We start from the raw sequence: 14,376 nt of genomic DNA on the forward strand, positions 1-14,376 counted from the left end.
TGGAGCCAAGAACAGGACTGACTCGGCCTGTGTGTGTGTGTGTCTCTATATGTGTGCAGACACACACACACACACACACAAGCATATCCAGGATGAACAGACCCATAGATGTCATTGACCTTCGACAAAACACACTGCAATGTCAGCTCCAACAAACACTAGTGGCCCTTCACTATAACACAGCACGCATTAAATCAACCCAGCTTCCTTTGTTTGTGTTTGTTTATTATGAGTTCTCTACATCCCAAAGTTTAAATCTTTGCTCATCATCTGACAAGGAAGCTCTCTGTTGCGCTAAGTTGCTGCCCCGTGTGTGCGTCTGTGTAAACTCAACTGGAAGACTATTTTAAAGACCCTGGTGCCCACTCATTACTGACCAACAGCACTAATGGCCAGCATCCGGTGCACAATGTGAGCCCACATCAGAGACGGCTGCTCAGAACAGTGCAATATTTATGGCAGTCCCCACTCCCTGGGGTCTCATTGCACCATAACACAGACCATTGCAGCTGACAAAACAACAGGGCAGAGCGTTTCAGCTTTAGGAAACAGTAGAAACACCTCGAGTTCTCTTTTCCTCTCTCGGCGTCTTTCTCTGTCTCCCCCGTGCCAATTCTTGCATGACCTTGTCTGTTTTTGTCTTCCCATCTTTATAGCTCAGAGCTAGGGCCATCAGAGTGGATTTGAGAGGCAAGATGACAAGCCAAGCAGCAGAAAATTGACATAAAGTCACTCCTTCCCCCCCACTGTCTATTTTTTGTGGGCCAGTCCACCGAGAGATCGCAGCTTACAATTACACTGTTGTGAGCAAATCTGATCTTGAAAATTCGAACCACTTTCTTACAAGTACCTGCCAGCTCTGAGACTTCCAACATCCACGTCTCTAAGGAGCGCTACAACTGTGATTCACTTTCCGCACAAATTCTACAAAAGCAAAATGATTAAATTACACCTTTAAATACAATTTCATCAGACATCAAGACAAGTCAATTTGCCAGGCTTAATCTTGTGCGCGCCACTCTGTGTGAGCATTTCTCTGTTTTACATCCCTCCACCCCTTTCATGTATGTGCCCTGTATGAGCACACGTGTTGGAAGCGTTCACATTGCATATCTTACATGTTCACCCATGGGACACTGGTGAGATTTGCCCAGGACCAATGCAAAGTGACAGCTGAGAGATTGATTCCATTACAGCCGGTGTGGTCGACCCTCTGTATTTTATGGCAGGGCCAAAGGCAGCGTGCAAACAGTAAAAGAGAAACCTAATACATTTAAAGTCAGGAATAGGATTTATTCAAGCATGTTCTCATGACAGACATAATCATAAGGGAAATAATTAACAATGTCCAGACCGAGTTTCTTTTTTTATTGATGGAGACTGAGAGGGCAACACGTCCTTTTAGATCATATGATGAAAAAGATCATTTGTCGGTTTGCAAAATGAGCCATATGACTGTTTTCTAATCTCTTCTATCGAGTCTTATTTTGGCTCTCTGAGATGAAGTGTTTTTAGGTTTAGGGAAACTCAAACAGCTGGTTAAGTCTGAAACCAGATTGTGCTCATGGTTTAAAATCAAACCTTGGTTTTGCTCAGAGAGAGTGTTAAGAAAAAATAAAGGGTGAATGATTGCACTATAACATCTTCCCTAAAAGGTTTTGCACCACTATAACAAAGTCTAAATCCTTCAAACATTTGCATAGCCCCAATTCTTCCTCTTCTTTTTAAAGAAACAACTAGTTTTACAGTTTTCTTAAATCCCTTAGACTTCTTCCTTAAATCCTAACATTTCCATCAAATATATGATTATAAAAGTAAAAACTGAAGCTAAAGCTAACACGTTTAAATAATAGTTTAAACATTCTGATAATCTGCCTTCATTCAGCTGATCAGATTTGATTGACAGCGTCCTGGAACACAATCTCACTCCAATTATTGCATTTTAATTAAAATGTTAGAAATCCTGATTGGCTCCATTATGGTCCAGCTCCCATCAAAAAAGAGAAAAAAGCCTAATCCAAAACACAAATAAAGACTTTTTAAATGAAATAATAAAACTCTTTAAACTTCTATCTGGCAACAAATGTGCACTGATGTAGTCATAATATGTTTGGGGGTTAAGAGCTAAAAAAAAGCCCTGTAAATCTTCTTATGAAAATAGTCTTAAATAATTCATTTTTGGTGTTACACCCTCCTGAAAGATCCAACCTTCAGGCACAATTAAAACCATCTGCCTGTGCTAAGTTAGGGCTGTCTCGAGCCACAAAAACACAGCTGACCCATCAGGGCATGAAGACTGGACCTTTCTGGGTGTCCTGTAGGGTCTGGCACTGGAACATTGGCAGGACTGGATCAACCCTTTGGATCCTGTGGATTACGGGGAGGGGCCTGCATGGATCAGGCTTTTTCAGGTGTATCCTGTGGGTGCTCTACGGGATTTTAGTTTGTAAGCTAAATGAACTACTTGGTCTCTTTTTTGTGTTACTCATGTGCTAAGGGCAACACCAGAGCACTACACTGTAATGAGACGATCACTGATCACTTCACCTGTCAGTGGTTTTAATTTTGTGGCTGATTTATGTAGATATTTAATCGGCTTTCAAACTTGCATTCCAGCCTTCGAGCTTAAAGAGTATGGTTCTTTAGCAATTGAAAGCAAGTCTGTGTACCTCTCTTTAACTTTTATATATCCAAACCCCCACATCGCCACCCCTCAGTGACTGCTCTCTGCACATCAAGCCTCCAGATAATGCAGATTTTTTCCCCGTTTCCTTAAATCACTACCTGCCTTCCTCATTTTTTCTTCCCCATGTTCATCTCCTTCTCTGGTCGATTTAGAAGTACAGGCCATTTTCCATTAGTTTTCTCAATAAATGTCTAAACATAAAGGCATTTTTATCTGGTGAGCAAAGTGACTTGAAGGTACAAAATCGACACCACTTTAATCTAAATACTGTAAGAGCTGGCAGCTTATGCTTCCGAGTGACTGAATTAAAGAGCCAAGCTCTTGAAAGCAACCTTGACAGGCCTAACTTTGTTTACATTGACAGCTTTCAAAGTAGAGTGAAAGTAAGAAGTTAAGTTTTCTAAAAATGTGCTCCTGAAAGAAACTTGAGGCAGACAGACCAAAGTTACAGCATGAAGGAAAGATGAGGGAATCAGTGAAGTGGGATCTGTGCCAAGTGCTGTGAGAGTGATAATGTTGGAGAGGTTATCAGGGAGGTGATATCAGTACAGATGTTCAAGCATCCACTGTCAAGGATCCTGCAGTGTGCTGTATTACTGTCATTCTGTTCTCTGATGGGAATGTTAAATTTTGCTTTTTCAGAGAAAGTAAAGAAAAAAGAATACTAATTTCAAAAACACACAATAACTTTATAATGAGGTCCATGATTAAGGGTGTAATTCCCCTACAATTAAATGAAATTTCAGTTTTTTATTTGATTATCTTTACCTGAAAATACATGCTGGTAGTAGAATAAGGAGGTAACAGTTCAAATGAGTTTTTGCATAAAAGCAAACAATGTTTCCCAGCCTACACTGCAAATATGCCGTACTTTCAGGACTGCTGGAGTGGCTAAACATCCTAATCTGATTGCATAATCATGCATTGTTTTGCTGTCGACTAAGGACTTTTACTATTCACCTGTATAAAAATGTGATAAGGACTTTTCTTCATCTCCTATTTATAAAAAACAAAATCAACAAAATTATTTGGTTTTTTTTCTTTTGTTCTTGTAAAATACCTCAATTGCTGCACCCTCATTCTTGTTTAGCTACCATTAAGTATTAGTACCAACCAAAAGCACCACATATATTTAAACTGCCATGATAATAAGGAAGGGTAAATGTGCCATGGTCCTCTTAAACAAAACAAGTAAATGGAGTAAATAAAAAGCGTTTTTAACAATTTTAACCTCAAATGTGATACATGCCTACTGAAACTCTTTATGAACTGGCACTGAAAATGCAACATGGATCAAATCTATTCATTTTTAAATAACCTTTACCCTTTTTTGTTATGGTGGGAGAAACTGAAGCAACTGGAAAAAAATGGTATAATTACAAGAAAGGGCGTAAATGACTGGCTGATAGAAAAACAGAAATTTGGCATTCTTAAAAACTGAGTACAGCACTGCAGTTGCCCAGTCCGGCCATAGAACTAAAGATGCTTGAATACCAAGCTGTATTGTCTAGATGCATCAGCTTGGCCTCGTCATCCTTCACCACGCCCAAGTCGATATGAATGATAAATGAATTAATGCTATCTTGACTATTATCATCTTACTGATATTTGATCTGGGAGTGCATTTTACAATGAAAATATATCAGAGGCAAAATGTATATTCTAATGTGTCATAAATACTGTCAATATCTGTGATATTGTATCACATTATGTTTTCTAGCATTTTCAAACTCCAGCCTCATTTTCTCCCTCCTTTTTCAAACACTTCATACACAATAACAGTGGATCATTTATAATAATATCACATAAATATATAAATTACTGCTCTTAAACTCCTCATGGGATTTGACATTACCAGTTAGACCTATGAGCATGAATGTCATGAGTTCAAGCTGGAAGGTCTTCAAACCGGCATCTAAATGCCATCGTCCTAATTTGTGAGATGAAAACGTGATTTATTGTCCATGTATGGTTCCTTTGAAGGCTAGTTAATCAAACAGTATTCTCTCTGAGATGTTTATTGTTCCTTTATTGTCAATCAATGTGACAGGAAGAAGATGGCTCTTTAAAACATGACCCTTCCCCCAGATATCAATTCCAATAGTCCAGTGACTAAAACAGCATGCAAGTACATGCGTGCATGTGCATGTGTGCGCACACTCCAGTGGGTGAATTAATGAATTGGCTCGCAACCTTTACTCAACCTTTTCTGCAGCAGGGACACAAATCACTGACCTGTCCTTTCTGCTGTGATGTGGCGATCTGAACGATTTCATCAGATAACAGACAGGCTAAAAGCTCCGGTTCCCTGACACCACTCTGTACGCTACATCTATGTGTTATTATGCTGTGATTTTGTGTGTGTGTAAGGATATAATTGAACATTTTGAACCTTAGAGCCAATATGCCTCAAATGAATCCTCAGCTCCCACATCAAAATGATTATTCCTAAACAAACCGTGTTTAATCGACTGCGTGCCTCTGCGGCTCTCTCCATCTGGAGGATGCTGTGTGACAGCTTCCCTTAAATTACAAATATCAATCTGCCACAGTGGGAGCTCAGCTGCCAGTGGCCTCATGGGGGTCCACATCAAAGCAACCAGCCTTCAAAACAAAGCCATCAAAATGCTGCGCTTGCTAGACGCTTTGTTCTGAATCAACCATGTTCATCACCTGATCACAACTGTGGTAAATTGACCGAATATTTTGTGATAAAGAAACACAGAAAAATGCTTCCAAAAAAAGAAAACCACAAAGAAAAAGAAAAAGAGCTAAACTGAGCTGCCTTCACCCAGGATGCTGACCTGAAGTTGGCCCAGTGTGTGGTTCTAGGTCAGCTCTGTGTGGCTCCACTGCTCATTCTTCCCCTACGGCAGGGACCGACAGACGCTAGCACCAAGGGCTCCCAATCTGCCGTGTGATCAGTGGGACTCTCCCTAAGCGTGTTCCCCCTCCTCATGACCGGCTGTCTGCCCCCGGCAACACTACCACTTACACTCCATCCACCCGCTTATTGATAAACTTCACTGCAGGATCGCCTTTGCTCCTAGGGAAAGCAATGGAACTGCAGGGTGGCCTAATTCAATCAGCGTTAGGGGAAAACGCACACACCATTCATCACCAACGAAAGACCACTTCAAGAAGTCTGTACTAGCGATTCCCCCCATACCAGATGACCATTAACACGCAAACAAATTAGCTTGCTGTGGTCCCACTGGGCACTGATCAGCATGTCTTTATTGAACTTGGTAGGGGTTATCAAGATTGTTATCACATAATGACATTTTGATACACTGATGTGAATATTATTAGTAATCACAGATAAACAGTACAGTCAATCATTCAGCGCACACTAGATGTCACAACACCCCCCATCCCCACCAGAGATAATCGGATTTCCACTTGGGCTGTATATCAGCGCCACAACTGTGTTTATAACACATTTTAGCACCAAATGTGTGGTAAGAGACTTTGTGTGCTTAGCTCTGTGGAATCCAAAAAGAAAATAAAGCAGGAGAAATGCTGTTTTTCCCCCAAGAACACAATCATCTGTGTTATAAAGAAAGTACTTCATTTTTGGAAAAACTGATAAAACTGGCTTAAAAATAAAAGTTTTATTTGAAAGCATATTTTGTGTGTGTATGTGTTGCAAATATGAAAAGACTGAGAAGAGATTATTTCTTTGAAATTGACATTTTACAGTTACAGCACCATAGTGAGGCATAATTGCTCTTTGTGCCTGCTTTTAGTGTTGGGCTTATTTCTGGTGTCAATAGCTGTTATTTTCATTAAAAAAAAGAAAGAAAAACAATTGTTCACATGGCCAAGAGAAGCCCCACTTTATGGTGATCAGCTAATGGATTTTAACACCACTCAGCAGACACGATGATGCCATTTAAAGCAAAGGCTGTGATCCTGTCCCAATCTATGATAGATAGATAGATAGATAGATAGATAGATAGATAGATAGATAGATAGATAGATAGATAGATAGATAGATAGATAGATAGATAGATAGATAGATAGATAGATAGATAGATAGATAGATGCAACATGTGTGTGTGTGACTCACTAGCTGTCCAAGTATTTAACACACAAAATGTGACACAAGCCGAGGAGAGTTAGCCTACAGCAGCAACCGAACATTTCTGCCCAGAGTTGAACAAAGGAGCTGTCTGTTTCAGCACCACGGACAGTTCCTGTCATCTCTCCTATGACGAGGTGCTGCTGGCAAGAGCGACGGCCTGCCATTTTTATCTGCTGCACCGTGAAACATCAGACAGAAGTGACTTTACGAATTTATTAGCGAGGCCCCGTGCTCACACAAACTACACTGAAAATTCAGCGTGACGCGGAGACGGTTCAGTTTCACGACTTTCTTTGTTAACAGCGTGAATTGGAGATGAGGCTCACCTCAGTCCCACGGATGATATCGTCACTGCCAGCATCAATAGATAAAGGTTATCTGAAAAACTTCAAAAGACAAAAAATTCTGCTCTGATTAACGATACATGACTCCGGCTTGGTGTCACCTCAAACTGCAGCCTGGCGACGAACCAGGCAGCACTGGGTGTTTGACAGCGAGAGAAAGACCGGGGGGGCTTAATACCAGCGTGTGCGTATTCACTTGAAGAACACGCTTGCGATGAGTCCAAGACTCACTGACCACCCACAGTCTCTCCTCATATCTGCCTGTAGTGAGGTTTAAAACACACACACACACACACACACACACACACACACACACACACACACACACACACACACACAGAGCATGGAAAACAATAAATAAGAATGGCGATTCTTGATGTTTCCACTAGCGCTTAAATTGTTCAGGCATTTATAATCCAGGCGCACTTCCAGAAATAGGATCATCATCTATCACTCATGTCCCTGCGTCATGCGTCGGTATTTGTACGTTTCCACCCAATGGGCCGCGCTGTTCGTCCCTCATGGGTAACTCGTACAGTAGGTCAAAATGGCAAGGAACCCAATCCGATTAAGCTGTCATTTCAATACGGTTACATTTGCGTAATGACGCGGATAAGCTTTGTTCGGGCAGTAAAATAATGACAGCATGTGCGCGAGCTTTGGCATTCAAATATGTCTGCAATTTAAGCTTTACAGCCTAAGTACAGTGACGCACTCTCTCTCACACATACACAGTCATTTCAAACTATCACTGAGAGTGTGTGGGTGTGCACGTGACACACATGAGAGAGAGAGAGAGAGAGAGCATAATAAGTTTTGTGTTTTTTTGAGGCTCTCCTTTATGGCTAAATCATTGCCTCGGTACAACCAGCAGCCCATATCCCTCCGTATAAAGACAGGATTGTGCATATAATAAGGCTTACTGGTAGACTGCCTTCAGGAAAAGCTGCTGCTTCGTTTACACCTTTATCTAAATCCTCTCCTTTGTGAGCTCCAGTGAGCCCGGCGGCCCGATGTATGAGACTGCACTGCAGAGGGTTTCTCCGGAATCTCCATGATTGAGCTCATGAGCAAACATATCGTGAGCCAAATACACAAAACAGGAACACTCATTCCCAAAAAAAGAAAAAAAACTAAACAAAAAAAGGCAGGCACTGAGGTTGCCTCTCACATTGCGACGCATATCTTTAGTTTAATTATTTATCTTTTGGCTTCCTGAATGTTTGAAGCCCTTTGTAATCTATATTCGAAGTCAATTACATCGTTTCCACAGCATGTGCTGAACTTCTCCCCTTAAAAGCGTTTGACTGACTCAGAGCTTTATAAAACTGATGTATATTAGTCTTTCTCCACCGTGTATTTTTTCTAGATTAACTACTGCAACTGTCCGACAGAACCACAGACCGGGGCGATCAATCTGTGGTTGTAATATTAGAAGAGTCGGTTAAAATGAGGTCTGCGAACTTTATCAGATGGTCAGAAAAACCGTGTTATGTCGAAAAGCCAAAAAAAGAAAAAAGAAAACTGGCCTACCTTCAACTCGATTCCAAAAATGGTACGACGCCGTTTGTCAGTCAGTGAGGAAGGCTTTGGACATCACAACTCCAGGTCAATGGAGAAAACAGGTTTCCATATAGTGTGTGCAAGCTCGTGATAGTCTGTGTTTCGGCGAGGTCACCCATTCAGCCGATCGTCCGGTTTAAATCCAAACAGAAGAATGGAGATTTTTGTCTCTGTCCTTTGGGGAATAAGTGCGCCAAGTGCTCTCCTACGCAGATGTGACTTTGCGCGCTTGAAATAAAACGGATGATGGGTAGAAGAAGAAAAAAAAATACGATTTTACTACAGCAAATAAAACATAACATCAAAACGAGTTGGGGCTAAGCTGTCAAACGACTAACCCCTCCGAAAAAAATATATGACAGCTGACTTTTACGCAAATAGTGTTCGGTTAGCCTGCTAATCCTCTCCTGGGTGCTTGACCATCCTAGGCTCGCTGATTGGTGCGATCCCCACTCAGCCGCGGCGCGGTGGAGATGTGGAAAAGAAATGTATGGATATAATGGCCAGATCCGATGGGGGGGTTTCCTCCACAGCTCCTCTGTAGTTGCAATGCACACGACGAGAGGAATCGCTCCCTGGTCCTAGTGCACCACACACCGTCCCTGCTGTCTCCAACACATGCTGCACCTGCACTCTGGCACCATCATCGCCGACTGAACGGCAAAATAGACGAGGGGATGGCGCGAGAGAGAAATTCCAGAAGACATCGATAACTCAATTCAAAGCGCCAAAGACGACGTGCAACAAAAACGCTCTTCACTTGTTGGAAGAGGGGAAAAGGTGGACAGGGTTAAGAAAGGGAAATACGGGGGTGGGAGGTGCGGAAAAGGAGAGATCAACAGGGAAGAGAGAAGGGACTTAAAACTGCATGCTTCTGCCTCACGCTAGAGAGGAGCTTGAAATAAAGTGAGTTCAAAGTATTATTATGTCCGTTCAAATGGAAATATGAATTATAAACAGCCTACTGTTTAATCTTGTTATTACTTTGTTTTACGGCTGCGATTAAAAGGAGTTATCCGGACACCTGTCGAATTTGAAACACCAACATCACAATCTCAGAGACATCAGGGAGCTTCCAGGCTACCCGCTGCCCTCTTTTATAACATCCTTATTTACAACTGTTTGAAGTCTGACTGAAATTAGAAAATATTTACCTCTTTATATTAGTGATTATGTAGCTGCTCTATTTTCTATATCTTTATTAGCTCTCCGGTTCCTGTTAAAAACCAAAAGGTAGGTGGAGGCTGAAGAAATACAGTTTGTTGGTTTTGCAGTAAAGTACCATCTTCAGCTTTTACATTCATGTTTTTCCTGTTGGACTTGTTTTCAGAAGCCTATGAAATCTACATAAGGCAATAATGTTGTCATTGCGTCATGCAGTTCTAAGCAAAGACACACTGGTGAACAGCCAGACAACAATATACACAACAACAGAGGGAATGTTTCTAATTGAGTAATGAACTTTAGCTTGAAGATTAGTCCACCAAGCAAACACCACACATTAATCAGAATCGTGTAAGCTTCACTGTGAAAGTCACTTAGAAGTTAGTTCATTCTTTGGCAACCATGCTACCAACAAACTGCCAGCGAATAATAAGATTTCTCTAAGTTTGTTGGACTAAACTTGTTCTCAGGTCTGGATATATAGACTTTGCTTGATTGGCAACTCTCTGACTCATCTGTTAGTTTGTTACACCCATTTTGTCAGGACAAATTACACCTTTTCAGCATCTTATCGGTACCTGGACTGTAGTTATGCCACACACTACGTCTGCCCACATTTAACACCAGCATGTAATCCAGCAGAATACATGAAAACACCTGTGTGGGTGTACAAATCCAATAGAGAATGATTCAGTTCTTGTACTCATCTCCAATTTTGGGTTAGCATGAGCCATCAGTGGTGATGAGACACATCCTACTAATTCATGTAATAGCGGTCTGAAAAAGAAAAAAAAAGTCTCAGCTCAGCTGAAATCTCACAGCCAAATGCACACTCAGTGGTGAATTGTTGTTGAATTGTTTGCTCTGTGTGTAATATTTAACACTTTGCCCGCTGTCTCCCTCGCACCATTCTGTGTGAATGCCTTCTATTTTAAGCTGGTTTGACATTTTTGCTGGATAAAAATGGTCGTGGTATATTTTTTCTATGTATTTGTTTTTATGGTAAATGATTAATCAGGGAGTTCAGATCAGATCAAAGCCAGGATGAAACCAACACATACTAAATTGAGTAGCCCAACTATCACCACGAGTAATAATAATAATAATACATTTTATTTGAGGGTGCCTTTCAAAAACCCAAGGTCACCTTACAAAAGAACAACATTAATAAATGAAGCAATAGTCATAAAATACATAAAATAAGTTAAAATTGCACAGCAGAACTTGACAACAGGTAAAATCAGCACTAAAGCAAATAAGCCAGTTTGAACAGATGTGTTTTGAGCTGTGACTTAAATGTGGGAAGAGAGTCTATATTTCTTATGGCTGGAGGAAGAGAGCTCCAGAGCCGAGGAGCAGAGCGACTGAAGGCTCTGTTCCCCATAGTGGTAAGACGTGCGGACGGAACAGTAAGAGGAATAGCAGATGAGGATCGGAGAGGGCGGGAAACAGTGGTGATATGGAGCAGGTCACACAAATAGGAAGGAGCAGATTTATGGATACACTTGTACGTGAGAAGTAAGATTTTAAAGTTTATCCTGACTTCTATGGTCAACCAGTGAAGCTGCTGAAGAACTGGCGTAATATGAGCTCTTGACGGAGTACGAGTTATGACCCGAGCTGTGGAATTTTGAAGAAGTTGGAGTTTATGAAGGGACCTTTTAGGGAAACCAAATAAGAGGGAATTGCAGTAATCAATGCGGGACGTAATAAGACTATGGACAAGGATTGCAGCAGCATGGGGAGTAAGGAAGGGGCGGAGTAATAAGCTAAATTCAGACCTGCATTTTTTAATCAGTGCCTTAAATGCACCGCTTCTATATCAATATTAGGCATCTGACTCAAAGGCCATGTTATTGGAGGCATATTTTTTGATTTTTATTGAAACATTTGAAACCTTAAATTGTTTTTCTTAATAAGAGATTCAACATTTAAATGTAATAACATTGCCCAAACAGCTGTCTTATATATGGTGTATGGTGGAGCTCCAGTGCATGCCTTACTACAACTTAATCATTTATCCATCACAGGAAAATGTGAAATGAATAAAGCTCTAAGCAGCTCACAAAAAAAAAAACTCCTTTTCTTGAAAAACTCTCTATAGCATCTCTTCTTGGTCAAGTTTCGACAGTGCTGTAAGCCCCACAAACAAAATCCCATATAACATTCACCAACTTGTGTCAGCTAGGGAAGCAGGGATATGGGATCTACTATGGGTAGATGTAATTGTTTTAGAAAAAGCATGATCATCCATCATGTCAGACCCATCACCATAGTTTCTCACTTTAAACATTCATTTGAGCAGATCCGTAACAGCTGTTGGAAGTCATAAAACTGCATCTCCATCCACCCACCTGTAAGGATTGTCTTAACTCTTTGGTGAAATTCGGTTATGCATTTCATTTAGCATTTTTTCACTGCTGTATTGATTATGGTCGCATCATATAATGTAATCCAGGATTGCAGATTATAAGAGTACAAGTGCTCTGTAGATTTAAAATGCCAGCTAAGGTATACTGTCCAGTTTGCTAAACAAAAACTTGTGTTTCATTTGTGTGTCTTTTATATTTCTCAACCGCTTAACATAGCAACCCTGTTTAAAAAGTGGTCATCTCAGTTGTAGGGATTACACAGCAATCTTCATAGTATACTGCCCTCAAGAAAACAAGAGCAACACTGAAGCTGAGGTTACAGAATAAAAGGAATGCTAAAGCAGCACGTGGGCATTTTTATGCACACAACAATTACACTGCATGTGTTTGTGTCTTGTCCACCTTTCATTGTGAAATCCCAAAAGGAACTGTGGTGTCCGTAAACGAGGGGAAGGAAGAGGGCTGTCTTGTATAACTGCACTGGCCCAGGGCTCAGGAAACTCGTCACAGACGTATCTGCCTCCGCAGTTTTCCTTTCAGAGTATGAGTAGGTACCTGACCATTATTCCGCCTGCAGAAAATATAGAGGCTGACTGATATGACATAAACCCTCCTCTTCATTCTCCGTAAAAAAATAAAAAATATGCTCACTCATTCACTCACTCACTCATGCACTCACTCACTCATGGCTAGTTCCTCCATATTCGGTAGATAAATGGTGCATAAGTGATGCCATAGAAACTGCTTAGAGATCACAGGACTCCATCACAGCTTACTCCCACACTTCTTTTTTTTTTCTTGCTGCTGCATTGTCCAGTCTCCTCCTGCTCAGTGGCACTGCACGGAGGCTACTTTGACTGGATGGGAACGGCTCCATATGGACTCTTTCACTAATTTAAAAAAATAAATAATCACCAACTTTGCTTTTAAATAGGCGATATGTTGAATTAACATCATGTCCCACTTTCCTGAGCGGACAGAAATAGACGATGCATATGAATGCAGCCAGATAAAGAAACAATTAATTCTTTGGTTCAAATTGAAAATAAGAAGAACATAATGTGTGTCCTAGTGGGCCACAGGAAACACAAGAACAGATGTAGCCATGGACTTTTAAAACACAGCAGTACTACTGCAATGTGAGTTCACACACAGACAAATTGATCATAATATTGAGGTCTTCTCTCCACTGGTTTCTACTTGAACATTTCTCAAAGTTTTAACGTAATAAGATGAAGCCTTTTTCCCCTTGCTGTGGGTTTGATTCAAAGTGCTTAAATCCACCAGTGAATCTTGCTTGTAGCAGTGCGTGTATGAACCCCATATTTAATTCTTTTCTGTCCACTTACACATAGCGCTGTCATAGATTTGATAGCACACAAACATGGTGTAACCTTAGCCTCCAACAAATGAGTGATGTCACAGTATCAGTCTAATATTCACTCTTCCTTTAGCTCTGTTTGCTTTTCATCATCTCCTGGGAGCAGTATCTGTCTCATTAGTTTATATATCTGTCACTGTCTGGTCTGTGTGCTGTCCATCAGTTGTCGTCATCTCATCTCCCTCCTGTTTCTGTGCCTTCCGCCATTTCTTGTTTCTCCGCCTTCCCTCTCTGAGTTAGGCTTGTTCTTGTTGCTGCTGGATATTTTCTGCCAACTCTTAGAAGGATTTTGTGTAAAGCATATGTTTAGACTAAAGATACTTTAATTTCACCACCTACAGTGCTGTGGAAAAGTATTTGCTTCCCTCCTGATTTTGAGCTTTTTTGCATATTTGTCACTTACATGTTTCAGATCATGAAACAATTGTTTTTAACAGTTTTTTTTATTAAGAAAGCAGCAGATCATGCCTCGATCTAAAGAAACTCAAGAACAACTGAGAAACAAAGTCATTGACATCTATCAGTCTGAAAAGTGATCGCTAAGCAATTTTCAAGGGTTTTTTGGATCGTGAACGCTGACCTTAACTCAGGCACGTGAACTACAGTGAGAGCCATAATCCACAAAACCTGAAACAGTGGTGAACCTTCCCAGGAGGGGCCAGCCTACAAAATTATTCCAAGAGCACCTTGATGACTCATCCAGGTTATTCCCAAAAGAACCCAGAACATCATCTAAAGAACTGCAGGCCTCACCTGCATCATTTAATGTCACACAAACA

At 40.9% G+C, this 14,376-nt stretch overlaps 1 protein-coding gene across 4 annotated transcripts in view; it reads right to left on the reverse strand.

Annotated features, from left to right (window-relative positions):
• il1rapl1a (interleukin 1 receptor accessory protein-like 1a) overlaps window positions 1–9,426 on the reverse strand; it is a 168,637-nt gene extending 159,211 nt beyond the window's left edge. For all 4 annotated transcript variants that reach the window (XM_063499033.1, XM_063499031.1, XM_063499032.1 and 1 more), the window contains exon 1: window positions 8,651–9,426. The gene's annotated coding sequence lies outside the window, so the exon portion shown is untranslated. The remainder of the gene's footprint in view (window positions 1–8,650) is intronic.
• Window positions 9,427–14,376: the final 4,950 nt, after the last annotated feature.

Source organism: Pelmatolapia mariae, linkage group LG16_19 (assembly GCF_036321145.2).
Source record: "Pelmatolapia mariae isolate MD_Pm_ZW linkage group LG16_19, Pm_UMD_F_2, whole genome shotgun sequence".
NCBI classification, from domain to species: Eukaryota; Metazoa; Chordata; class Actinopteri; order Cichliformes; family Cichlidae; genus Pelmatolapia; species Pelmatolapia mariae.